The sequence below is a fragment of the Palaemon carinicauda genome, chromosome 32 (genome assembly GCF_036898095.1).
Source record: "Palaemon carinicauda isolate YSFRI2023 chromosome 32, ASM3689809v2, whole genome shotgun sequence".
NCBI classification, from domain to species: Eukaryota; Metazoa; Arthropoda; class Malacostraca; order Decapoda; family Palaemonidae; genus Palaemon; species Palaemon carinicauda.
Window position 1 is genome coordinate 27,840,032 of NC_090756.1, and position 27,249 is coordinate 27,867,280.

The following is a 27,249-nucleotide window of genomic DNA, read 5'->3' on the forward strand; positions in this document are numbered from 1 at the left end:
AGAACTGAATGACATTGATGAAGTTTTTGGACAATTTTTGTTGTCATCTTATTGGTTGGGTTATTCCTCTGCCGAGAAGTTGTTTTGAGTCCTGTTTCATAAAGAACCATGGTTTAAAGGTTGCTCTTGAATGGCAAAGGCAAGGGACGGTGGCAGTTCTCAAGAGACTGACCATATATGCATATGATTAGTGCCAAAGCTCCCTCTTCATCAAAGTTAGACCAGGGAGAGCCAGCCAATGAGTCCTATAGGGTTCCCAAAACCCCACCATCCCAATCTCACAAGGATGGTGAGGTTACAAACACTGGAAGGTAAGCTGTACTCGAACCTCCGTCCAACGGATCGCCCGGAAGGGACGTCTCCAATAGGCAGTTACAGTGATAATAATAATAATAATAATAATAATAATAATAATAATAATAATAATAATGTTTATTGGACAAAAACATATTTACATACAAAATATTTACAAAAAAATACTCGGTCCAAGCCCATGTGGAGCAGAGCTCTTCGGGCAATAATACAAATAAAATATCATCAATTAAAAAAAAATTATAAAAAGTAAATATTGATATAGATAAACTAAATGTACACATACATATACACAAGTATATACATATGCATATACATATGGTGTAGATTTTCACATTGAATACGAGTTCTGTGATAAAAATCTTGTTATGCAATTTTGGTTTTCACTTCAGAAGTGTCCTTTTATTCAGAAATATTTTCTGTTTACTTGAGTGTTACTGGTCATCTTTAATCCTTTCCCAGTGTTACACTTGAGCTGTTAGATTCATTCTGGATTTATTTCCAGTTTGATGATGTTTCAAGCTTGTATTTTCTGAGCCAGTCAGGATTACTCTTCTCCTCTTGAAGGATTTAATTTGTTAACTTCATCCCTATACTGTATTTGTCTGGGATTTATTCAACGAAAGTCTTGATGTTTCTCTCGTGTCATATGCGGATATTGTGATCATGACCCAGAATAGTCTTAATTCTTCCTTTTGTCTGTTCAAAGGAATTTTTTTGTGCATTTGATTTCATTTTGTCTGTTCCAAGGAATTTTTTGTGCATTTTATTTCCTTCTCTCCATTTTAAGGATATTTTTTTGTGCATTTGATTTTATTTTGTCTGTTCCAAAGAATTTTTTGTGCATTTTATTTCCTTTTTCTCCATTTAAAGAATATTTTTTTGTGCATTTGATATCCTTTTGTCTGTTCCAAGGATTTTTTTTGTGCATTTGATTTCCTTTTGTCTGTTTTGTCTGTTCCAAGGAATTTTTTGTGCATTTTATTTCCTTTTCTCCATTTAAAGGATATTTTTTTGTGCATTTGATTTTATTTTGTCTGTTCCAAAGAATTTTTTGTGCATTTTATTTCCTTTTTCTCCATTTAAAGAATATTTTTTTGTGCATTTGATATCCTTTTGTCTGTTCCAAGGAATTTTTTGTGCATTTGATTTCCTTTTCTCTATTTTAAGGATTTTATTTTGTGCATTTGATTTCCTTTTGTCTGTTCCAAGGAATTTTTTGTGCATTTTATTTCCTTTTCTCCATTTTAAGGATATTTTTTTGTGCATTTGATTTCCTTTTGTCTGTTCCAAGGAATTTTTTGTGCATTTTATTTCCTTTTCTCTATTTTAAGGATATTTTTTTTGTGCATTTGATTTTATTTTGTCTCTTCCAAGGATTTTTTTTTGTGGCTTTTGGTAAATCTTAGGTAGATTTAATTCCACGTTATGTAAGGAATATGTATATTCCTCGTATTGTTAAACCTGACTCTAGTGTTTTTCCTGAGGATCTAAAGGAGTAATAAACTTTTGCTTTTGTGTAAGTGACTAAAGCCTAGCTGGAAGAAGACGGAGCTACCGGTATATGCATCCTGTTTGCCTTATCTAAGCACAGCTCATGAAGATGCATCAAATATGTGTCCTCTTTGAAAACTGCTCTTTAAACCTTAATTTCAAAAGGCCTGCATCAAATGCTCTCTGCAGAATATTTGTTTAGATGCTCCTCTCAACAGCTGATTTTTTCTAACGTCAAATGATTGCTGCAGATTTCTGTTTTAATGTTGTTGTAAACAGCTGATCTTTATATTAATATTTGTTAAGGTGCTCCTCTCAACAGCTGATTTTACTAAATGTTTGTTTTTGAATGCTACCCTCAATAGTTGCATGCCTGAGTCCTGTGCCACACAAGTTATATGCATTATAGTTTGCTTTTAGAGTCTTTTGCCCTTATCTAAGTGTTTTCATCTGTCAGTGTTCAGAATGCAATTTCTGCCATTGAACGAAGGAAAGTCAATATCTGTTTTGTTTGATTTTCTGACATAAGAACATTGGTTTCTGTGCAACTCGAATGTAACTATACCTCAAATGCATTTGATTACTGTATTTTCAGTATTTTTTATTAGAGAATATATTTCCAATAATCTTCCTTTTCATCTGATTTGTGGTTTCATAAATCGAATCCTTATCAGCTTGACCCTGAGTCGTAAAATTTATCCTAATGTGATCGTTGTATGCAAGTTCCCTTACTCATACAAGGTGAACTTAATTCCATTGTGCCTTTACAAAATTATACATGTATTAATATGAACAGTTGTTGATACAATGAGTCTTTATCCAAATTTCTTTTGAGATCTGTAACTTTGGTCATAGGTGATTTGTATGCACAAGGCAGCCGCTGATATTTTGTCACACTGCCTCGTGTTTTCTGTACTTATTCATGTTTCTTAATGTGGATATCATTAGGTTTACCATCCTGTTGTCTAATGGAATTGCTGTAATGCCATCAGATTTTCTTGTGTTTGTTGGTGACGTTAGCCATTTTCAGAATCGAGATTACTTTGTGCTTTGATCGGTACAGTATTTGATCAAGGAATTTCCATCGACATTTGTACTGTACTTATTTTACGAATGTCTTTTGCCTCTGATTTGGATCTTCAATTATGAATTTGCTTTGAAAATAAATGTAGTTTTTCTAGTATTTTCTTTCTATAGCTGGCATTTTTTCATGGAAGATAATTTCCCTTTGAGCAATTTTTACTGGCTTATTTTCATATCTTGGAGGGAAATTCATTGAAGTCCTCAACTCCGTTGTAAAACCCAATGCTCATTTCTCGTGAGTTCTGTAGCTATGGTCTTTGCTTAATTCTGTGCTCAGGCAGACTTAGATTTTTTGCCTCACTATCTCATTATCTGCTGTACTTCATGTTGCTTACTGAGGATATCATTAGATTTTCCTTACTTTTTGTGTAAAGAAATTGCTCTAGTGCCATCAACTTTTCTTGTTTTTGTTGGTGCTATTAGCTATTTTCAGAATCAAGAATACCTGTGTTTTGACCCGTACAGTATTTGACCAAGGAATTTACATCGGCATTTGCACTGCACTCTGTACTAATGTCGTTTGCTATTGTTTTTGGATTTTGAAGTCTACATTTACTTTGTAAGTCAGTGTATTCTGCTAGAACTTTAAGAGGATTTTAATATCTTTTAACAGCAGGTATGTTACTTGCTGAGGTAATTTTTCCCTGAGCAGTTTGAACTTTGTCATTTTTGGACAAAATTTATTGAAATCACCATCTCTGTCATACAATCTAATGACCAGAGATTATAACACCAAGTTCCAGTTCAAGTTTTGTATTTTACAAAGATCAAGTGAAAATGAATTTGTCTTCTTGCTAATCATCGAAGACGTGAAGCAGATATTTATCTCCAATCCTGTTTAGGTGTTGAGGAGCTTAAGCTAGTGTAGGACACTTTCCCAGTTGCAGTGTTGTATGTTTTGGTTCACAGCAGTGTCAATAGGCCTCTGGAAGAAGCAATGAGTTAAATACTATAAGCTGTTCATTGTTTCCAAGTTCCAAAATCTTTGTTGCAAGCAAGTTTGCTATTGCTAACAACTTGCTGGGAATGTCCTTAGAAATTGGATGATGTTGAAGGATTTTGCCTTCTGTTTATAACTTTACAATTTGCTTTCTTCTAATTACTGGAGTAGAGCTCGGATGGTGTAATCTCCTGTGTGGGTTGACATGAATGCCAGTCGCCACTTGGAATTCCTTTCGTGTCGGAAGTCCAGCGTACAGCCCTATTATTCTTCTGCTCTGGTGTCGACTGTCTAAATCTAGAAAATGTGTTATTGTTTTCTGTCTTCAGCTGAGTTTCTGAGACTTGTTATTGCTCCATTTGGCTCAATTTGAACTGTTATTTTATCCTGTTGGTAGACAAATGGTTTCACCATTATCCTTGTAATGGCTTTTATCTCTTTTCAATTGAGAAACTGTAGGTCTGTTGCCTGTAAAGAAGAATGAAAAGCAAACTGGGGGCAGAGGATAGTGCAGAAATCTGTAGGAAGTGTTGGTTACTAATTTCCTATTGATAAAAGTCTTGCATGGTCTTTACTTCTTTGAAGGGAAAACTCTTCTTGTTTCTTGGTAGTAAGTACAGTTTATTGCTGTGTGGAGCTATTCTTGTGGACACAGATTTTCTTATAGTGCATGACTTTTCATTTGCATAACTTTAGCACATTTCAGTGCAATCTTTGCAGATTAGAAAACTATTCACGAGTTTGGGAAATGTTTCGGTCTTCAAGTTGATTGTCACGTGTCTCAAGCTTATTAGCGAGTGATAAACTTGTGTTGAAGTTGATTACCATGGGTCTCAAACTTATTAGCGAGTGGTAAACTCATGTTGGAGTTTATTGCCATGGGTCTCAAGCTTATTAGCGAGTGGTAAACTCCTGTTGGAGTTTATTGCCATGGGTCTCAAGCTTATTAGTGAGGGGTAGACTCCTGTTGGAGTTTATTGCCATGGGTCTCAAGCTTGTTAGCGAGTGGTAAACTCATGTTGGAGTTGATTGCCATGGGTCTCAAACTTATTAGCGAGTGGTAGACTCATGTTGGAGTTGATTGCCACTGGTCTCAAGCTTATTAGCGAGTGGTAGACTCGTGTTGGAGTTGATTACCATGGGTCTCAAGCTTATTAGCAAGTGGTAAACTCTTGTTGAAGTTGATTGCCATGGGTCTCTAGCTTATTAGCAAGTGGTAAACTCAATGTGTGTTTTATCAGTGATTTGCATGAGGTTCTCCTCATAGCTTTGATCTGTTTGATGTGTTCCTTTATGGTGACACAGTAATTCCAAGGTACGTTGAACTTTCATGTGTGTTAAGTGAGGAATCACACTAGTACAATATTCCTTTAGGAATATGAGTTTTTATTATCGTTGCCTAAGGTTTGTTGACATGGAATGAGATTGGATTATCCAGGTACATTTAACCTCATTTTAAGAAAGGTTTTTGTATTATATTCTCAGCTTTGTATGAATATAACGGCAACTTCTTGAAGGGAATTGAGAGTAGCTATATTTTCTCTTAAGTTTACTGATAAAAAGGAAGTTGCTGTGAACACTTCCTTATAATGTACAGGTTAAAAAGGAATCCATCTTTGGTTATTTTGGCTGAACCAGTTTCTTGGTGTTTTCCCTTTGTTGGGAATATTTTGTCCATAAGTTTACTGCAGCATGATGGGTCTTAAGAAATTTTTGGCTTAATTTTACATCAGATGCTTCTATTGAATCTGTTGTTGCATCAGGAGTCAGTTGAGACAGAATTGAATTCAGTGAAATACAGTACGGTACCCTAGAATGAAAATGGCAGTCAGTACTCTATCTTAAGTTAAGGACAACCTGGCAATTAAAACGGCCATTTGCTCAAAAGACCGCAATATGAAAGGGCACATTTCAACCGTCTTTTTATCTTTTGGTATACAGAATATGCAGGAAATAAATTTACCTTGTACATAAATTTTAATCTAATGTAAAGGTCAGGTAGTTACCCCTCCAAGGGAGTTACCGACAGCTGCGTTTTGGTATTTAAGATTTACCTTGGTACCAATACCACGTCTTTCAGTTCCCCTCTTGAAGGGTGCGCTGCCTGTGCTAACTCGTCGGTGCAGGGGAATGCGACCTCAGTCCGATCTGGCACATAACCGGCTGGGGTGAAGCTGGGGTGTCAGGGCAGTACCCTGCATTTGATGTCATCCCCTTTTCCGAAGTCTTTTGCGCATTTGAGAACCATCGCTCGAATTTACCTTTGTCGTGTATTTGGTCTTACTGCTTTCTAGGGAGTTTCTACCATCCAGGTATAACTGACTGTACTTGAAATGAGGACTCCAGTTCTCAGTGGTGACTTGTTACACTAAAGTGAACTATAAATGTCCGAATATTAATGATAATTCATTCACATTCAGGGTTTAATAAGGGTAATTTTTATACTTTTATTGCTCCTTATTTCTGATTTTTGCATTTAATAAGGGATGGCATTGACAAGTCTCGACTTTAATGCCAGTTGTAACCAAGTTAACGTAAGATGTTAGTTTAAGTATTTCAGTTGTTAGATTTTTTTGCAAAAACAAAGTGGCTTTATTATGTCCCAAGTGATTCAATTATATATTCTTCAGGTTACCTACTGAAATAATCATTTTAATCAATACTGCTTAACCAACTTCATAAGTTTAATTGAACTTAAACTGTTCCTTTTCAGGTCATATTAAAGAGATATCTGCTTGAAAATAGAGAAATATTTTCCTTGTAATCAAAATAATCTTGAATCCAGGGAAACATTTGCTTGAAATTAAAAGTATTATCAAGATGCATTCTTACTTTGACAATTATGCATTTATGTGGTTGAATGTATTTTGTTTATTGATGTGTTTTTGCCTTCAAAGAATTGTTGAAGAGTTACGGCTAATTCTTCCGCTCTCTGTACATTCTATTTTTTCCTATACTGGACTTAGAATCTAGGCTATGCACGGTATCATTGGCTTAGGCTACACAATGAAAACGAATCGTTGTTTTAAAATATCTTGTGAAAAGGATATATATTTCAACTCCATAGTAACCCAAGTACCTTCCAGGTATTACTCTTCATATCAGTTATAATGTTAAGCAGGACTTAAGTCCAATTGGTAGCTTTCTTCAAATGGTTTATGAAACTGTAGTCAAGTATGTTCTTAGGTCATTGAAAGAATTTAAAAAGTCTCAATTCCATTTATTGCTTCAATTAAAAGTCATGAGTTTACAAAGGAAATTTGCTTTGTGAAGTGGAACTACAAAAAGCAAATTATTCGTTAATTACAACTCAGGAATTTTCTCAAGTCTGATGAAAGGCATCTCTGGTTCTGTGATATATCTCAACACCTTTTAGAATTATAGCTAAATATTTTTACTCTATCAATAAGTTTCAAAATGTCTGGTGCAGAGTTTAAAGTTATGATATTCCTTGACTTATTTATCATGCTTTTTCAAAATAGATATTTCAGCTATATTAACCAACTGGGAGGTGTCAAAGTGACAGACTGCTTACAGTAAGCAAAGAGCAGTCACTTAGCATTTCAAATCAACGTTCCCAAGATACGATGTCGCCTCACTCTTCACAGGAGAGATTCAGGGACCTTTCAACTTCTACATAGGCTTACTGGTGATCGGGGTAGCAGGCAGAGCTCACTAGAGCCAGCAAAATAGTTCCTTGAGGTCAGCCCCTTATTTGGGGGGGTACACTAATGTGTTCGAAAAATAAAAAATAAAAAAAATTTTTACTTTTTTTTTTTTTTATACTTTGAAATATTTTTATACCTCTGTAATTTTATGGGAAATAAAAGTTTGTTGTTAAGTTCTGTTTTTTATTTTCTTCTAAAATACTTTTTTTATACAACTTATACATGTTTTTTGCATGGTATATTACCGTAAAATAATTTCATATGTATAATTTCATGTGCTAATCAAGCACAATACCAGAATAATATGATATATCAATAGTTTAGTAATAAAATTACTAAAGTTGTAATGGGAAACAAAAATAAGTCCTAAGAACGTGTTTTCAAACACCCCTGAAGTTCAAGTTTTAGTATATTGAAAAGTCTTAAAACTTCAAAGCTTTTTGAGAGCAGTGTGTTTGAAACATAGAAAATCTTAGTTTTGAAAACTCATTGTTGAGTACTGTAGTGATTCTTTTGGTGTTCTAAACTTATGTTTGAAGAATACAGTGCTGTATAATCAATCAAACTTGGTGAATAACTGGTATAGACACCGGAGAAATTAACTCCAGCATCTATACCAGTTATTCACCAAGTTTGATTTATTATACAGTACTGTATTTTTCAAACTTAAATCTAGAACATCAAAACTTAATCACTACAGTACTCTACAATGAGGCACTAGTTTTCAAAACTAAGATTTTCGATGTTTCAAACACTCTGCTCTCAAAAAACATTCAAGTTTTAAGACTTTACAATATACTAAGTAACAAAAAAAGTTTAAGCATTTTGATAAATAATTTTGAACAGAAAAACATTGTAATTAAATTCAATTTTAAACATTTTTAATCAAATAATTTTGAAGAAAAAGAAATAATTATAATTTCATTAATTTTCATCTATAAAAATTTTCTATCTTTGCTCAAAATAAAGACTGCAGTCTATCATTTTTATATCATTAATGATTCATGACTTTCAATGACAATATTTTAAACTGATCAACAAAATAGTTTTTAAAATTTTTACAAATAATTTTGAGCAGAAAAACATGGTAATTTAATTACATTTTAAACATTTTTAATCAAATTTTGAAAAATAAAAAATTATTTCATCAATTTTTATCTATAAAAAAAAATGTTCTATCTTTGCTCAAAGTAAAGACTGCTGTCTCAATTTTATATTCTTAATGATTCATGACTTTCAATGACAATATTTTAAACTGATCAACAAAATAGTTTAAACATTTTTACAAATAATTTTGAACAGAAAAACATGGTAATTAAATAAAATTTTAAACATTTTTAATCAAATAATTTTGAAGAAACAGAAATAATTATAATTTCATTAATTTTTATCTGTGAAAATATTCTATCTTTGCTCAAAGTAAAGACTGCAGTCTATATCATTTTTTATATCCTTAATGATTCATGACTTTCAATGACAATATTTTAAACTGATCAACAAAATAGTTTAAACATTTTGATAAATAATTTTTAACAGAAAAACATGGTAATTAAATTAGATTTGAAAAATTTTTAAATAATTTTGAAGAAAAAGAAATTATTATAATTTCATTAATTTTTATCTATAAAAAATGTTCTATCTTTGCTCAAAGTAAAGACTGCAGTCTATCATTTTTTATATCATTAATGATTCACGACTAACAATGACTATTTTAAACTGATCATTCAAAATGGTACCTAATTGTAAGGTCAAATTCACACCACCTCATACGTTTCACATTGTAAAATCCTGTATGGTATAGACTGATGGTAAATTGGTCTCCTAAATAACAGAATTTAAATAAATTTATTTCTATATTCACCTGATGTTCAAATTGCTTCTCCATGGAAGCTCAATTTCATCAACAATTCTCAAACTAAAAAAAAATCCTTATTTATTTCCTTTCAATTGGGCTCCACAAGGCACTGGAAGAGTTGGAAAACCCAGGCCTACAAGACTGAGGTCTAAGAGGCATGAAGTAGCAGATGATGAATGAAGAAATATTGATTTAAAAGCTCAAAATAGAGACTGGCAAAATCTAACAAGAGGCCCTTTGCGTCAATAGGAGTAGGAGGGGATGATGATGATGATGATTTCCTTTCAATACTTATGCCATTAGTAAAATGAGACATATAGCAGTTAATAAAAATAACCAATGGCTTGTGCAAGCCACCGTGTCCATCTTTCAATCAAGACGTCACAACTATGCCACATCTTGACCTAAGTCAGTAGGGAGGGTAGTGGAAATATACGATGGTCAACCTGTATATGAACATTGGCCAAAAAAACCTCCATGTATTGCTGACTTCCACAAAAGAAAACAGGTAATTTATAGCTTTGAACAATAGAAACAATAACCCAATTACATATCTATATACCTCAACACCATATAACCGAATCCAGAATTCTGAAGAAAAATATAAAATCAACTCGACCCAAAAATATCATCAGCATTATTACTAGTTCAGCTACAACTCTAGTTGTAAAAGCAGGATGCTATAAGCCGAAGGGCTCCAACAAGGGAAAAATAGCCCAGTGAGGAATGGAAATAATGATATTAACTATATTTAAAGTAATGAATAGATAAAATATTTTAAAGATCAGTAACACTGTTGAAATAAATGCATCATATATAAACTATGGAGACACTTATGTCCGCCTGTTCAACATAGAATTAACTGCATACCTAGTACTGCGTACAGGATTGTAGTCTAGGAAGACATGAATGCAAAGGATGGTCAAAATTATGAAAAGTCTTATGCGACATGCATAAAGAACTATGGTAACTGACTGACAATGTCAGTGATTAATATCTAGAGCAAGAATAATAAATTTAATAAACAGCAAGTCTATGTCCAGCAAATCAAGATGAACTTCAGCAGCTGAAGACCAGACAGGAGAAAGATACTCGAAACAAGGCAGAATGAAAGATTTAAAACACTTCAGAATAGATTGATCACCGAAAATCTTAAAGACTTTCTCAATAAGACTAGTTTTTGTGCAATTGACGAAGAAACAGACCAAACGTGTTTCTCAAAAGTAAAACTGTAATCGAGGAAAAAACTTTAAAGTTTTATAGAGTTAAAGAAACTTTATTAATGCCGAAATCTGGAATGCTGTCTTCAACCTAATTAAAATCATACTTCTTAAGTTTTTTAAGGTTTAACTTCATTCCCCATAATTTGAAACATGCACTAATTTTAGCATCGTATGCAATAAGCTGGTTTCCTAGGCAAAGCCACATATCGGGAGCATGTAGTAGAAGTAATGGGCCCAGAACACTACCCTCAGGAACCAAATATCACATTCCTATACTGTACTCAACATGGGGCACATCAATGATTACCCTTTGCAATAAGTTATATAAAAATTCAACAAAGATGGAAGGAAGAGATACCTTCTCCCAGGTGTTTGAGTTTGAGAACAAGGGCCTCATGATCAATATGGCCAAAAGCAGCACTGAAATTAAGGCAAATCATACAAATTTCCATAACACAATCACAAGATTTCTGTATAACAAATTGTAAGAAGGGCATTACATGCTCCAAAGCCTTTATGAAAGCCAAACTGCAACTCTATTTAGAAGTATTTCCAAAAAACATGCATAAAGGAACCACCTCTTGCGGAAAATACCATCTTTGGATGTACAAAATTAGTGGACTTTAGGAAAAACATAGGAAAAAGAAGATTTGGGTTTACACTTCTATAAGCATCAAAGTCCATGATGAGGGTTTTAATTTCTCATGACCAAAAACGTAAATTAGTTAGCTTAGCATCAGAAACACAGTTTGATTACTGTCAAACACATCAATCAAAAGATTTGCCTTTTCTTTTGGGTAGTTTGTGACAGAGCTATCTGGTTTAAGTGTAGGAGGAACTGTAGCATCTTCCCCAAAGAGTGGAGATTTAAGGGTAGTCCACCACTTATATTCCTGGGTTGTACCCAAATGGTTTCTTTAATGGTTAACTTGTATTCCATCTCAGTTGGAGGATCAACTCTCTGAGCAACAGCTTTTAGCCAAGTACAGCTATTCAAAGACAAATCTGATCTGATACCCTTTCAAAGACGATAGGCTCTCTAAATATGCATCATCATTTAAACAGGTTTTGTCCTTCACACGGTACTTCAGCACACAAGAAGGGATATGCAAATCAATTACGTTGATTATATTCTCAGGAATGAATGGCGAGCAATTGTGACGCAGTTCCGGTAGGCCCTGCTGCTTCCTCTGGTGCCTTAGATGACCGCGGAGGTAGCAGCAGTAGGGGACTCGGCAGTATGAAGCTTCATCTGTGGTGGAAAATGTGGGAGGTTGGGCTGTGGCACCCTAGCAGTACCAGCTGAACTCGGCTGAGTCCCTGGTTAGGCTGGAGGAATGTAGAGAGTAGAGGTCCCCTTTTTTGTTTTGTTTCTTGTTGATGTCGGCTACCCCCCAAAATTGGGGGAAGTGCCTTGGTATATGGATGGATGGATATTCTCATTGAAAAATATAAGACAACATTTCAATACAAATGTGATCAATTCAAATGCAATCAATCACTCAAAATGCCATTTCAGTCTGCTCTAGATTTTATATACATCTTACATAACACATCAGGGACTGGCTGCTCAGTCTTAATCACTAAAGAAATCACGGCATGATCATACGTTCCAACTGGAGAACCAACCTTACTAGGCGCAACACCGGGGGAGTGTGTACAAGTAGTTATCAGACCAGTGATTACCTTCACTTATGATCTACTCACAAAGTCCAAACCTCCTAAGCCATGATCAGTAGAAGAATCAGAATTTAACCACTCATTATGGCGAGAGTTGAAATATAGGACCTAAAGCACCACAAACATAAGAAAACCAGGATTCTTCAAGGTAAGGCATAGCAAAGACCAACTTGATATGAAATTGAGCTGTTGCCAAAAACCTTTCCAAGTAAAATTTCTGCAAAAATTAAGAGTTGAGCTTTGATGCACAAACGCTTAAGAAGAAATGACAACTTTTGGACAGGACAATTTAGAAATCTAATACCAGAAATAATTCTAGCTCTTATCAGACAAAAGAAATCTATTTTCTGATATAATGGTAACCATTTTTCGAGAGAGAATTGTGGCAAACTCTTAGTCCGAAAATAATTTTTAGCTCTGATATAAGACAAAGGAGTTTTCACTATCTTATGTTCATCAAACCCTATCTAGAGGACATTGCTTCAAGTTCATTTAAGCGATTACCTTAAGCCAAACCAGGAAGTGTTTTTCACGCAAGATCTTTAATTAAAAGATTTTCCAAAAGTTCAAAAGTTAAACCTTTGATACACTGTGATACTTTAAGTAATAGAACAATATGTTGGTAGGAATCTGACTTTTCCACCTTAACTAACCTGCTACCAATTTTCCCTTGTCCCCCTTGGTTCAGAATGTAGCCTAATGCACACGTATTGTCTGAAAATAGTCCTCAGCTTCCCTTCCACCAGTAGCTCCTGTTCCCGAAAAGCCTTGGAATACTGCTAGCAGCTCTCGGTAATTGATACGAAGTATAGTCCTGTGACAACTAGATCCCTGAAGGATTTAAAAGATCTAGAGTTGGTCTCCATCCTTCAAGTGAAGTCTCAACAAGCAGGGAAAGGTCTAGGACTTCTACTTCCGAGGCAACTACTGGGTTGACTACCTGCGATCGTCCCATCAACTACGTTGCAGTTGGTTCTTATTCAGAGGAATTGCAAGTGCGTCTAAATCAACTACACCGTTTCTAGGTGGATCAAGATGAAATTAGAAAATTCTCATCAAACAAGTTTTTCTAAGAATATTATGGTTTCTAGAAGTGTCAGTCCCATCTGAATTGACAAACTTCAACCTTCTAAATTTTTTCTATGAGAGATTAAAAGACATAATCCTTTTATCCGACAGAAAAACCGGAAGAAAAGAAACTTTTAATCCCAAATATAGAATCTTCAGAGTAGGAAGAAGATACTTCAAATCGACCAGGATCAATAAATGTTACAGTAAACTCGGCAACCACAGAGCTGAACCTAAATCCTTTTCAACAAATATGTCAAAAAAATAGCCAACCATCAAAAGGCCAATTGTCCAACAAATCTGTCGAAATATGACCAATCATCCAAGGAATGTAAAAAAAAATGGCAAATTTGTCCAAGAAATCTGTCAAAAAATAATCAATTACCCAAGAATGTGAAAGAAAATAGAAAATTGTCCAAAAAATATCAAAATATGGCCAATCATCCAAGAAATGTCAAAAAAAAAATTTGCCAATCATACCAAAAATGCAAAAACTGGCAAATACTCAAAAAAAAAATCTGTAAAAATTGGCCAATCGTCCAACTCCTCCGTCAAAGAGTAGCCAATCATCTAGGTATAAAAGAACTCTCGGGCAATGATTCCTCAACCATTCTGAAAGAGGCCATCATCATGGTGAACACTAGAGGGTCTGCCCGAGAATGAAACATTGCACTCAAATCGGTATATCTTTGACCCACTGACGAAACGAAGATATTTTCATGAACTGTGGAATTATGAGAAAATACGCATCTAGGAGTCTGTTGAAAACACAAAGTCTTTTCTCTATCACCCCCAAAAGAGAGAATTCCAATAACAAACTTTTTGAGAACTGTTAAACATTTTGAGGGCTGAGACATCTACAACTTGTTTTAACCCCCTCAATCTTTGGAGGTCTTGGTATAACCTGTTGCAAAATCCCAGACAAATTACATAATTTTGTTTCAAAATCTGTGCCAATGCTGTATTGCTAGATAATTCTGAAATAGGGCTGGTTCCTTGGACAAAGGAGAATTGGAGCCTGGAGGGATCAGGTAGACACTTTTGACTACAGCTAGCAATCCAGGATTGGGATGTAGTCCATCCTAAACATTAAGCGAAACTATACCACCTGCGGGGATTTGCAAGGAAGGACAACCAAACTGTTCTCTCATAAGATCTGGAGTCTGGTTGGAAACTCGTTCTGGAATGCCTAAGAGTGGAATCCTGATGATATACCTCGGATACAAGAGGATTTCCTCTGGGTACAATTCCAGTACCAGCTGAACTCGGCTGAGTCCCTTGTTAGGCTGGGAGGAACGTAGAGAGTAGAGGTCCCCTTTTTGTTTTTGTTTCTTTGTTGATGTCGGCTACCCCCCAGAATTGGGGGAAGTGCCTTGGTGTATGTATGTATGTATGTAAAATTCCAAGACCGTTAGAGCTGACTTTAAAAGTCGGAGACTTGTATATCATAAGAAAGTGACTCGTAGTATCACAAAGTACTGGTACCCACTCGAGCAACTACTATATCTTATTTACATACAAAATAAGACTTAAAATAAGGGAAAAATAGAAATATCAACAAATATTTCTGCGCCTCACTGTCCCAAGCATAAAGACAATTATTTTTCTCTCTTAATCACCAAACATACAAAGGTTATTGGTACGGCCTCAGTAGTCCTATCTTGAAACAATTTTTTATAAACAGGTCAGATAATCCAAAACCAAATTAAAATTTTCTTTCTATAATACTAAAAATAACTCCTACTTCATAATCAGAAAAGTAGAGGATTTCATTTCAAGAAAACTTAGAAGTAACTCTTACTTGAGCATCTGCAAAGTAGAGTATTTCAAGAAAACTTAGAAGTAACTCTTACTTGAGCATCTGCAGAGTGGAGTATTTCAAGAAAACTTAGAAGTAACTACTCCTTAAGCATCTGCAAAGTAGAGTATTTCAAGAAAACTTTAGAAGTAACTCCTACTTAAGCATCTGCAAAGTAGAGTATTTCAAGAAAACTTAGAAGTAACTACTCCTTAAGCATCTGCAAAGTAGAGTATTTCAAGAAAACTTAGAAGTAACTACTCCTTAAGCATCTGCAAAGTAGAGTATTTCAAGAAAACTTTGAAGTAACTACTACTTAAGCATCTGCAAAGAAGAGTATTTCAAGAAAACTTAGAAGTAACTCTTCCTTGAGCATCTGCAAAGTAGAGTATTTCAAGAAAACTTAGAAGTAACCACTATTTAAGCATCTGCAAAGTAAAGTATTTCAAGAAAACTTAGAAGTAACCACTACTTAAGCATCTACAAAGTAGAGTATTTCAAGAAAACTTAGAAGTAACTACTCCTTAAGCATCTGCAAAGTAGAGTATTTCAAGAAAACTTTAGAAGTAGGCCTAACTCCTACTTAAGCATCTGCAAAGTAGAGTATTTCAAGAAAACTTAGAAATAACTACTACCTAAGGATCTGCAGAGGAGTATTTCAAGAAAACTTAGAAGTAACTCCTACTTGAGCATCTGCAAAGTAGAGTATTTCAAGAAAACTTAGAAGTAACTACTACTTAAGCATCTGCAAAGTAGATTATTTCAAGAAAACTTAGAAGTAACTACTCCTTAAGCATCTGCAAAGTAGATTATTTCAAGAAAACTTAGAAGTAACTACTTAAGCATCTGCAAAATAGAGTATTTCAAGAAAACTTAGAAGTAATTACTACTTAAGCATCTGCAAAGTAGAGTATTTCAGAAGTAACTACTACTTAAGCATCTGCAAAGTAGAGTATTTCAAGAAAACTTATTAGTAACCCATACTTAAGCATCTGCAGAGGAGTATTTCAAGAAAACTTAGAAGTAACTCCCACTTAACAGTCAGAAAACTGGAGCATTTCAAAAATACTTCCTACTTTATTAACCAAAAACAGCATTTGTTTAGTAAGCCAACTTCCAAACCGAAAGTTTAAAAACTTCTATTGGCATAAACGATTGTCTCAAGGACGGGGATTAAATCAATCTAGAACAAGCTTTGGTATACGACTGTCTTAAATAAGTCGGAAGTTCTTTATGGTATAGAAATCCTCAATGCTAATGAGAATGAAAAGTACCAATATACCTTTGCACTTGAGATAGCAAGTTATTTCAACATTCTAGGCTATGGGTGTAAGACTACCACCACCGTACATCCTGCGTCTCGGAGAAAGCGACTGAAAGAACAGTTGCCACCCTGCAGTCTTGCTTTGTAGCAAAAGGTTTGGCCCACTGCCAATAACTGTGGAACTCCTGCCTTTCAGCTGGACCACTTATAGGTTAGACACACTGCCAATAACTGTGGTTGATAACTGCAATGGCACGCAATCGTAAAAACCTCTGCCAAATTATAAAGTGCATCAGACCACCAATGCCTTTACGTTGGGATAACGGTAAGATAAAAGATAGTAATTTATCAATTCTATCCAAAACAAAAAGGCAGAATCAAGTGTATACATCTTAGAAATAGCAGTCTCTGAAGTCTTGGAAGGAGAAGCAGCATCAGAATTCATTTTACTTATTTGAATATTTTTCTAAAAGGTTATGTAAGAAACATACCACCTCATTGTTCCGGCCTATTTTCTTCTTTATTCATTTACCTGTTCAGAAGGATGACCAGAGAGTACCTTTAAACTGGTCTTCTTGTTTGTTTACAGCATTGCATGGGAGCTGCTGTGAATTTATTTTAAAACTCTTTTCATCTGCTAAGCTACTAGACATACAATTACCCAGTTGGGATTAACACTGATGAACTACTGGCTGAGCTTGCAAGCAACTGATGTGTACAAAAACAAGACACATTTGGTGCTAGAGGAATCGTACGATAAGCCAACACAGCTAGACAGGAAATATGAGGTTGCTTAAAAGCATTTACTTAAGCTAGTGGAGGGATATTAGGATCTCTGTCTTCTGCCTCACAATCCAACTGTCTAAAAGAGCACCTAGGATTGCAGAAGATGAGAATGTTGCATTAGAAAGGTCAAAACTAAATAATGAATCAGAGACTGCGAGAGGATCTCAAATCTGCAATGTGCTATACACCATCAGAACCCTTACTACATAGAACACTAGAACATCCACATCTGACTTCAGAAGTCAGGTTAGGGTCTGAAACAGAACAGGTTACTTCAGAATGATTGCCTTTAATTTTAGACTTTGCTGGACTTCCAAGCTTTCACGAAAGCAGCAAATAAAATTAAGAGCTGTGAAGTTCATCACTAACAAGATAAAGAGCTGGATTTCCCCCTGAACTTAAAGCAAGTTTCCTTTTCCGCCTTGAAGTTTCAATTTGGTCAGCAAATATAGAAACATACTTTTATACAAGAGGCCTTGACAATCATCACAATGATTATTCAAATCGCAGTACTGTCCATGACGGAAAGCAAGAGTGTATGCGGATCATGATCACCCAGAAACTATTCCCTGGATAATTTATGCTGTAGTATTAAACCCAGGGAAAGACATCTCTAAACAGAGTTAAATCAGCCTTGTCTGATTATTACAGGCACCCTAAATTCTTTATAGTGGTCAGCATCCCATCCCCATATCTGATGAGAAACGCTAGCAAAAAAACACGAAACAAATTAATGACCCCTGGCACCCATTCCATTATCATCGGGAAGCAAGGCGAAGACTGAAATCCCGCAAAAACTTTTCAACAGGGGATGGGCCATAACCAAAACCAGGCAGCTGCTCACAGGCTACAAAAGTCAGGAAAGTGATCGACGGCCATCCAGTGCAGAATAACCCTCACCAGGAAGGACTGGGTAACTTGAACAGAGCAAGGGTGAAACTGTGTAAACCTAGAGATATCCACCACACATGGGAATTAAGCCATCAACCCTGAATGCCCATGTGGGGCAACACTATAAACAATGGAACACATCCAATGAGGGCGAAACTGGGCCCTCACTGCTCGGATCAAGAGCTCAAGGGAAGCAGTTAAAATGCCGTCCTGTGAGTTTTTGTCATTGGCACGATAATATGCATACATACATATACCAAGGTACTCCCCCAAATTTTAACAGAAAAGGGGACCTCTCCTACTCCCCCCAATTTTGGGGGGTAGCCAACATCAAACAAATGAAACAGAAAAGGGGACCTCTCCTCTCTATGTTCCTCCCAGCCTGACAAGGGACTCGACGGTGTTCGGCTGGTACTGCTAATAATATACGACGATCAAAACCCAAAATCTGAAATGGTAACTGAAAGACACTACTGTGTGGCTAGCACAAGCCGTTGGTTATTGCTATGATTGATTGATTGATTTAAAGTTTTCAGGCATCCTGACATCTAAGGTCATTGACGCCGGTAACATTCAATTTATGTATAAGCCTATTGAAAGGAAATAAATCAGGAAATTCTTTAAGTTTTAGGGGTAAAAATGTTGATGAAACTTAAGCTTCCAGAGAGAAGCAATTAGAACATCAGGAGAAGTGAGAAGTTCATAAAAATCAATTAGTTATGATATACAGTGAATTAGTTATTCAATGATAAAACCTCAATTGCCTAGCTAAAAATACCATAAACCAAGTTAACATTTGAATACTTGGAATAAAAACAAAAAGCAATCATAAGTTTCCCATAAAATACAAATAATTCAAGTCCCATAAAATACAAAAAATTCACTTTGTCAAATCAAAGTATAAATTTTACCAAATTACTAAATATGTTCAAAAATAATTTGTCAAATCAAAGGGTAAATTTATCCAAATCACTAAATTCATTACAAATTCTTAAGATTGAATTTAACAAAATTACTAAATTCTTGTTCAAAAGTTGTCTTTTCACAATCAGATGCCATTTTATTTAACTTACCAATTACATATATGATTTTAATTATAACTCCTAGTATTTGAAATACATTTCAAAACATCATGAAAAGGGAGAACAAATTTAATGAATTTAATGAACTGATCCCATAGAGACCCATATTTTTATCCTCATCCTAACCAACTCCGGTTACACTTCACATGCACAAAATGGTCATGACTACACAGGAGAGAGTTGGAAAGGGCACAAGACAGACATCAGTGGTGAGAACACTGAACCCTATACGTCCTTTGAACTGATACTGGAGTTAAAACTACTTCAAGTTCACATAGTTAATTTAGATGTCTAGTTTAAATATTGTCAAAAGAACATCCGTAGTGAGAAAAGTGAACCCTATACCTTTGAACTGATACCGAGTTAAACTACTTCAAGTTCACATAGTTAATTTAGATGTCGTTTCAAAATTTTCAAAAAGTGTAGAGAGTATGTGACAGAAGGAAAGTTGGCCAGGGTCACCAAGAACAATATTATTCAGCTTTTAGCAACATCTTGACATTGATGAGAGACACAGAGTGGTACTGCAGGGATCGCTTAAGTTGATCGAGGTCTACGTAGGTTAATCTCTCTCAGATGTATTACCTGTAATAAAACAGAAACGTTATCAAAAGGGTCACTACTGTAGCTTCATTTCCTCAACTATCAAGAGTTTAGTATAAATTCTTCGTATGAAATAGTAAAAGTGCTTCATTACCAGACTGATAAAACTTAGGCAGCTACCCCTTTAAGTGAATTAAATTAACATCTTGTCATAGTGACTAACAATTCAAGTAAATAGATCAACAAGATTAGCTCCATCCCTCTCTCCACTACAAAATCATCAACATGAATTCTTTCCCAATGTTATCCTTACATTAACAAAGGCATTCTCCTCTTCCACCAAACCTCTTCTCTCCATATTATCCTTCACCTTATCTCGGCAAGTAATTCTTTGCCTCCCTTTCGACCTTCTCCCCTTAACAATTCTTCCCAAGCCCTACTCACTCCCTCGCCACCATCTATCCTTAACCCTTTTACACCGAGGCTCTTTGGAATTTTCCAACCCTAAACCCCTAGGGGGTTATTTTTTTCCCAGCACATTTTACAGTATATTTCTTTTAAATTACTCTAACAGCCTTAATTTTTGTCATAGAGAGGTCAGGTTGGTCTCATTTTCTTGGAAAATGCCTGAATTTTCTCAAAAAATTATCAAAAATATGAAAAAAAAAAATTTTATAGCATTTTTTTTGCAAGGATGTACCGGTACGTCCATGGGGGTAAGGGATGGCTTTTGTGAAACGTACCAGTACGTCCTTTGGGGGTAAAAGGGTTAACACATGGACATACCATTTCAGTCCTGACACAACATACTGTATACTATTCAATAATTTCAATAGATTGAAGAGTACAGAAAACTGAATGATCAAATAATACAACAGAACCATTGCAAACAAAATTGTTCGACATGCTCATTGTTTACTATAACTTTAAAATATCAAAGGGTAGTTTATCAAGATTATAGGAAAATATAGCACAGAGATCATGAAATAGGTAGTACTATTTTGTACATTAATCTTGTCTATCAAAATGACCGATTAGAACGGGGTTTTTCTCATCATAAAAACCTAAGGTTGTCTTAGATGGCAAGAAAAAAGAGAATTTCTATGAAAAATTAGCAAGTGTGCCCTTTTAAATGAACATTGTGATATTTTTTATATCAACGTAAGAATACTGTATCTATTCAAATAAAAAATATTTACATGGCTTAATAAATTGCAAGTGTGAATACACTCAAACTGCAACAGTATTTTCCATAATTTCAAATATATTTCAATAATGAATTTCTTTTTTTTTTAGACTAGTAATAAAATCCTAAGATCTTTATTGATTCCTGTGGGAGAATTCTATCTGTTAATATTAGGGCTGGACTTATGATTTTTGTCCACATGGCCCAGCATTGAACAGAGAGGACCATTCTAAACTGGGGTGCAATAAGGCAAAAACACACACACTGCACTGCGAGGTAAAATGTTAAGGTAGGTCAGATAGAAAGATGGGGAGGAAAAGCAAGAAAAGAAGTCAATATGAATAGAAAATAAAGGGGTACAGTTATGGATAGAAGAGATAATGAAATGAGTATCTACTGTACCTATATATTAGCTCAGTATAAATGTCCATGAAGTACGGCCGAATATGTATAGGTTCCTTGCTGTTAGACTGGCATTAAGGAACGTCTTCTTGTAGTCGTATCCCACTGGCGATGGTCGTGGGGGACTTTGGCTGGCTATAGCCTACACCTGAAAGATAAATGAGAAAATCAAGAACACCGGCATATCAAGTGTCAACTGCAAGGGTAATACCTATGATTTTAAAAATAGTATAAAATACAGATCGCAACTCTTAAAAGGTTTTTAGCATACATCCCTCAAGTTCTTTCTCTAATACAAACCAAAGTCAATCTGTTTTAAGTGAATCTGTTTGTATGTTAAATTTGTGATCAACTTATCATACACGAGTATTAATGGAAAACATTTTACTCTCTTCCTCTCGAAACTCAATAGATCTAACTCCACTCTTGAACACACTTTATCTGTAATAGGCTGGTTTTCCTCGTTACCAATGCCTTACTCACATTACCCTCTTCTCATTCAGGACCAAACCTTTAGGGGAGAGCTGTTAGGCTAAACATGACTGTGAGGTTTCGATACTGATTTACTATAGTTCTTAAGAAGAGAGCAAACCATACATGATGCTTAGTGGCAAGATTAGACTGGATTGTAATATCTGAGACACATAGGACAGCGTTGGAACTGGGGAGGCCAAATCAGCAATCTACACAACCACTACAGTAGTACACGAGATCAAACTACCCAGAAATCAAACAATTCCGTATTCAAACAATTTTCAACCATAGAAGTATTTGTTTTATACAGTAAGATTAATGAGCTTTTTAACCATTTTACCCCCAAGCTATTTGGAACTTTCCAACCCTTAACCTCCAGGTGTTTTCTTTTTCAAGCAAATTTTGCAATATATATTTTTTAAATTGCTCTAACCACCTAAATTTTCGTCATAGAGAGGTCAGGTTGGTCTCATTCTTTTGGAAAATGCCTGGAGTTTCTCAAAAAGTTATCAAAGATATGCAAAAAAAAAATTTAAAAGCAGTTTTTTGCAAGGACGTACCGGTACATCCATGGGGGTAAAAGGAGGAGTTTTGTGAAACGTACCAGTACGTCCATTGGGGGTAAAAGGGCCTCTCTTGGAAAAGCCCGAGGAGGATTTATACCACACATAAAGATAGGGCATTGCCTGGGTATACTTATGAAAGATACACCAACTCTAATGAGGTTTGGTAATGCAACTGGGGACCTTCAGATCAATCCCTTACTTACTTACCATTCCAAAATCTCAAGGTTTTTCAGGAAGAAACCACATGACGAGGGACAACTATTTGATGTGGAGAGCTGGTAATAAATCTCGGGTAACTATGTTCTTCACTGCATGGATGCAGGACTTTTGGACCAGTGTGAGTAATATCTTCCTAAACAATAAACAAACTCAGTCCTCAATTCATCAGAGACCTTGAAAGTCTCTCTAGGGTTCCCAACGTGGCTTCACGGAGAAAGGGAGTCTTAACCTGGGCCATGAAAGATCACTCACTATACAGTCCTCATTCGGAGATGCAAAAACATCCAACAGAAAACATATATCTCAAACTGTATCAATAACTAAATGATAAATTTATAGACAATTTGTATTTTTCCTAACGATACAAACCTTAGCTATTTATTTAGGGGTATTACTTTCTGCGACGCTGAAAGTACATACATACATATACCAAGGCATTGGGGGGGGTAGCCGACATCAACAACTGAAACAAAAACAAATAAGGAGACCTCTACTCTCTACGTTCCTTCCACTTTAACAAGGGACTCAACCGAGTACAGCTGGTACTGCTAGGGTGCCACAGTTCACCCTCCCCCGTTATCCACCCTCAATAGCGTAGCTTTGTATTAAAGTTACGGAACAAACTAATAAAACAATATATAATTTAATGTATATAAAGCAACACTTGCAATATGAAACAGACTTTGTTGACGTTTGAAGCTGAGAATCATAGGCATGCAAGTTAGGTGAAGCCTTCCCTTGGTGTTAAATTTGACTTGCAAATAATCCAACCTACTAACAGCTTCTTGTACCCCCCATTCAGTTTGTAAGTCGAGTCTTCTCTCTACATTTTAAAATATTAATAATCAGAATTTATATAAAACTTTATTTTTACGTGGAAGCTGTTGAATTTTGGAGAAATCTGAAAAGGGGGTAAAAAAGAAAATGGGTAAAATTTCAGGAGGGGTCACAAGTTGAGAGCCCCCATCTTAGGATTACTTACCAGTGGTTTTTCTATGCTACTCCGATGGCTTGATGATGCAATTGGGAAGGATCATTTTTCTATGTTTCTCCACAGCCTGTTCAGCCTGGTCAACTTAAAATGAAAGCTAATTAAATATAATTAATATAAAAATGAAAATTAACCATCCCTATGAGTCAAACTTGATTCTTACTGAGCTCAGCCAAACAAATTCGGGAGGGAAAAATATATGTATAACATGTAAGAAATAAAAAATATGATAAAAACCTATGATAGACATCTGAATTTCATCTGTTAAACATATGCTTCTTAAAAACGACTAAGTTCAAGTAATTTGTATTCTCCCTAACGATACAAGCCGTGGGTTCTTTATTAGGGAATATACTTTCAGAGAGAAGACTAGCCATAAGACTTTTAGCCGGGTGTAATGCCCCATTTCTAGTTAATGGGGGGAGTTGGTAGTACCGGCTAGCCTGCTCACACACACACACACACCTACCTGTCTTTTATGGTCAGTTTTGCTTACAGGCAGAATTTTCCAGGGGATAGGTGTTGGCAGGCCAAATTTGTATTAAGAGCTAAAGGTTGGTATCGTTACGAGAAATACAAATTACTTTTAAATTTGTTATTTGTTCCGACACTAAATACGAACCCTTTTGCTCTTCATTAAGGAAACCTCGCCCCTAAGGTGGTGGCAGTGCTAACCAACTGGCTGGCTTTTGACCCAGGGTTTTTCCCCCTTTCGTGTTACGCACTTAAAAAGGGGAAAACCTCGACACTTCGCTAAAACCTCATTGCAATAGCACACTTTAGCAGCCTAATCAAGCTGTGTGATTGTGCGATACCAGCAGTGTAACTAGTCTAGGTAAGATTTCTCAAAAATGAAGGGATCTTTGAACCAACCATAAACGTTACCAAATCCCACCTCCCCAGGGTGCATGAGAACATGAGTATACACCTCTGGTTTTACCTGCAGAGAGAGGAGGCCAGCTTGCAAAGTATCGTAATCATTGAACCAGCCATAAAGGTTAGCCAATCCCACTTAGCCAGGGGATATGGGGACACAAGGATATACAGTATCTCTAAACCAGGTTACATAAGGGAAATAGTTTTACCTATAGACAGAGGAGGCCAGCTTGCAAAGTACGAAAGAGCCAGTCATTGTTCTCATTCATCCCAGACTTAATCCCTAGTAACCTCGGCATTACACCATCTGCTACTTGCCCATCAAAGAGCCTGGGGTGTTTAAACCATTTTGTCGTCCTGCCACCACATGGGCAAGGGAGAACGTATCCATGTTCCTGTGGGTCTTGTCTTAAAGGTAATGGGTGGCGAAGGTCGTCCGATGCTTACACAGACCCGCTTGTCGCACCTGTGCGAGTAGTTTTTCTTGAACGCTAGGGACATATGTATGCCCCTAACGTCATGAGCTGTGGGTAGTCTCATTTAAGGGGAAGATCAGTGTTCAACACTCAATCTATGACCTTGCAAATCCAAGCCGAGAACGGGCTCTTGGTGATCCTTCGTTTTACCTTCCCTGAACTGACGAAGAGTACCGACACTCTGGGGGTAAGCTTCTATAGTTCTCCTGAGGTAGCACCTCAGGTTCTTCCTAGCGTATTACAGTAGCCATTGATCTGGATCATTAGTCACGCTACATTGGACTCACAATCTGAATGGTTTGAATGTGGGATTTGAGCTTCTAGGAACAAAGTCGAGTATTACCTTACCCATCGCCGTGAATGAGATGAAGGAGGACCATAGGATTTGCCAACTCTCTTAGCCAAAGGCAAAACGAGCGAGAGAACTGTCTTCAAGGATAGGTGAAGATCTGCTGTTTGGCGTCCTGGGTCCTTGGGGGAACTCTTTAGGGACCGAAGGACACGAACCATGTTACGTGGATTAGGTCGAACATCTGACTGAGAGACAATACCAAAGAGAGGAAAGGTTAATTCTTTTCAGCCTGAAGGCGAAGCTCAAGGACCAGTAGCAGCCTTTCATTGCCGAGACCCAGGGGGTTTTCCCCTTGAAGGTTATGCTGGAAAGTAGCAACGAGGGGGTGAGATACCTTATACATGACATCAACCACTGAAGGAAGTCCGCTAGCCTGTTAGCCAGCAACTGGAGAATTTTGGAGATATCCAAAATATCCTTTTACAACTTGCTGTGAAAGCTTCTCCGTGCAAGATATTGGAAAGTGTCCAGGCGTGAAGAACGTAGGGGGCCTATGGCTCTGTGGAAGATGATCACATGTGGCTGTCAAGTAAATCGTGTCGTGGAGGGAGTTTCTCGGCACTTCTGTCAGCATTCTAAGAAGGTACGGGACTATCCCACAGATGCAAAGCGGAACCGAGAAGGCCATTGCCTGGTTGCAGATGATCTTGCCCTTTTAAGCACCCTTGTCATCAAGCAGTGCGGGGGAAAATGGCTAAAATGCCAATGCTGACCTGCCGTTGCCAAATGCATCCAGCCCTAGAGCCTGGGGATCCGGGACTGGTGAACCGTAGAGTGGAGGCGAGTTAATCAGGGACGTTGCGAAGAGATCTACTCTCCGGAACCCCTCAAAGTCAGGACTTTGTAGGCCACTGGATGATACAAAGACCACTCGGGGACCACTATCCGAGTAGCTCTGCTCAGAAGACTGTGAGCACATTCCTGCTTCTCCGGAATAATTGAGCTGATAGAGAAACCGAGTAGTCTTCAGATCATTTACCATACCATGCTAGAAGAGAGAGATGCTGCGAAAAACAAGCACCGTCTATTTGTTCTAAATGAGCCACTATCGTAGTGTCGTTGTTCGCCATTACCACCGAGTGACCAGCCAGGGATTGATGTATCTGCTGCAAGGCTGCACTCATCTCAAGGAGATTTAAATGATAGTACCATTCAGATTCTGACCAGAGGCCGGAGGCCGAATGGTACAGCATGTGGGGTCAACCTTTCTTTTGCAGCATCTGAAGAGAGCGTCAAATCTGGGGAAAGGACGAGGAGGTTGACTCCCCGGTGGAGATTCTCGTTTGTCAATCTTCCTCTTGGGTCCATTTCCTGCCTGGGTCCCGTAGACCAGAAAAAAGGGAGATTCCTCATGCCGAATCCCTGGGATCTGGCTGCCCCTAAAGAGATTGGATTTGAAGGAGTCAGATGCAGGCTTGATGAACCACAGTTAAACGGTGGCTCTCGAGATGTAACCACTTCTGGGTGAAAGTGTGTCTCATATAAGTTAGAGACTACCACCATCTTCGACATTGGACCCCGTTGATCAGAGGAAGCTTCTGCAGGTTGATGATGAACATGCCTAAGAATAACCATCTCTGTATAACAGGGTTCGTCAAAGCCCCAAAGAAGATGAAAACATCGGCAACCGAAAACACTGTACAGTACTTTTGTGAAACAAGTAGTTCTAAGTCGTGAGCGAGGACAATTGTGCTTTACCCTACCCATCGATGGAGAGTGCTAGGTTGGGTTCCAAGAAGGGAGTGTGTGCTTAACTCCCTCAACTGCAGGTCAAGAGAAGCACTACTGAAGTAGCGCAACTTGAAGAGACTGAAGGATGACGATCAGTGTCGTCTAGATGAGGAGACACTGATGAACAGAGGAGAGTCATGCTTGGAAGAGCAGTGAGCTTGCTCAAAGCGAGGATTGTAGCTGGTAGAGTTCTGCGACACCAACCCCCGCGAAGTTCTCCGTTGAACAAAGTCGGAAAAAACGCACCAAAGGACAAGGCTTAAGAGATTCTTCGGTAGCCGTTGGCGAA

The 27,249-nt window shown here is 36.8% G+C and overlaps 2 long non-coding RNA genes across 3 annotated transcripts in view; both read right to left on the minus strand.

Annotated features, from left to right (window-relative positions):
* Positions 1–19,531: 19,531 nt before the first annotated feature.
* LOC137625764 (uncharacterized) lies at positions 19,532–22,730 on the minus strand. Its single transcript, XR_011040895.1, has 3 exons — positions 22,523–22,730; positions 21,276–21,423; positions 19,532–19,729 (listed from the first exon to the last, which is right to left on the minus strand). It is a non-coding gene; the product is annotated as an uncharacterized lncRNA (long non-coding RNA).
* Positions 22,731–23,505: 775 nt separating this feature from the next.
* The window catches only part of LOC137625379 (uncharacterized), a 44,197-nt gene continuing 40,453 nt past the window's right edge, over positions 23,506–27,249 (minus strand). For both annotated transcript variants that reach the window (XR_011040854.1, XR_011040853.1), the window contains exon 5: positions 23,506–23,609. This is a non-coding gene — a long non-coding RNA (uncharacterized lncRNA). The remainder of the gene's footprint in view (positions 23,610–27,249) is intronic.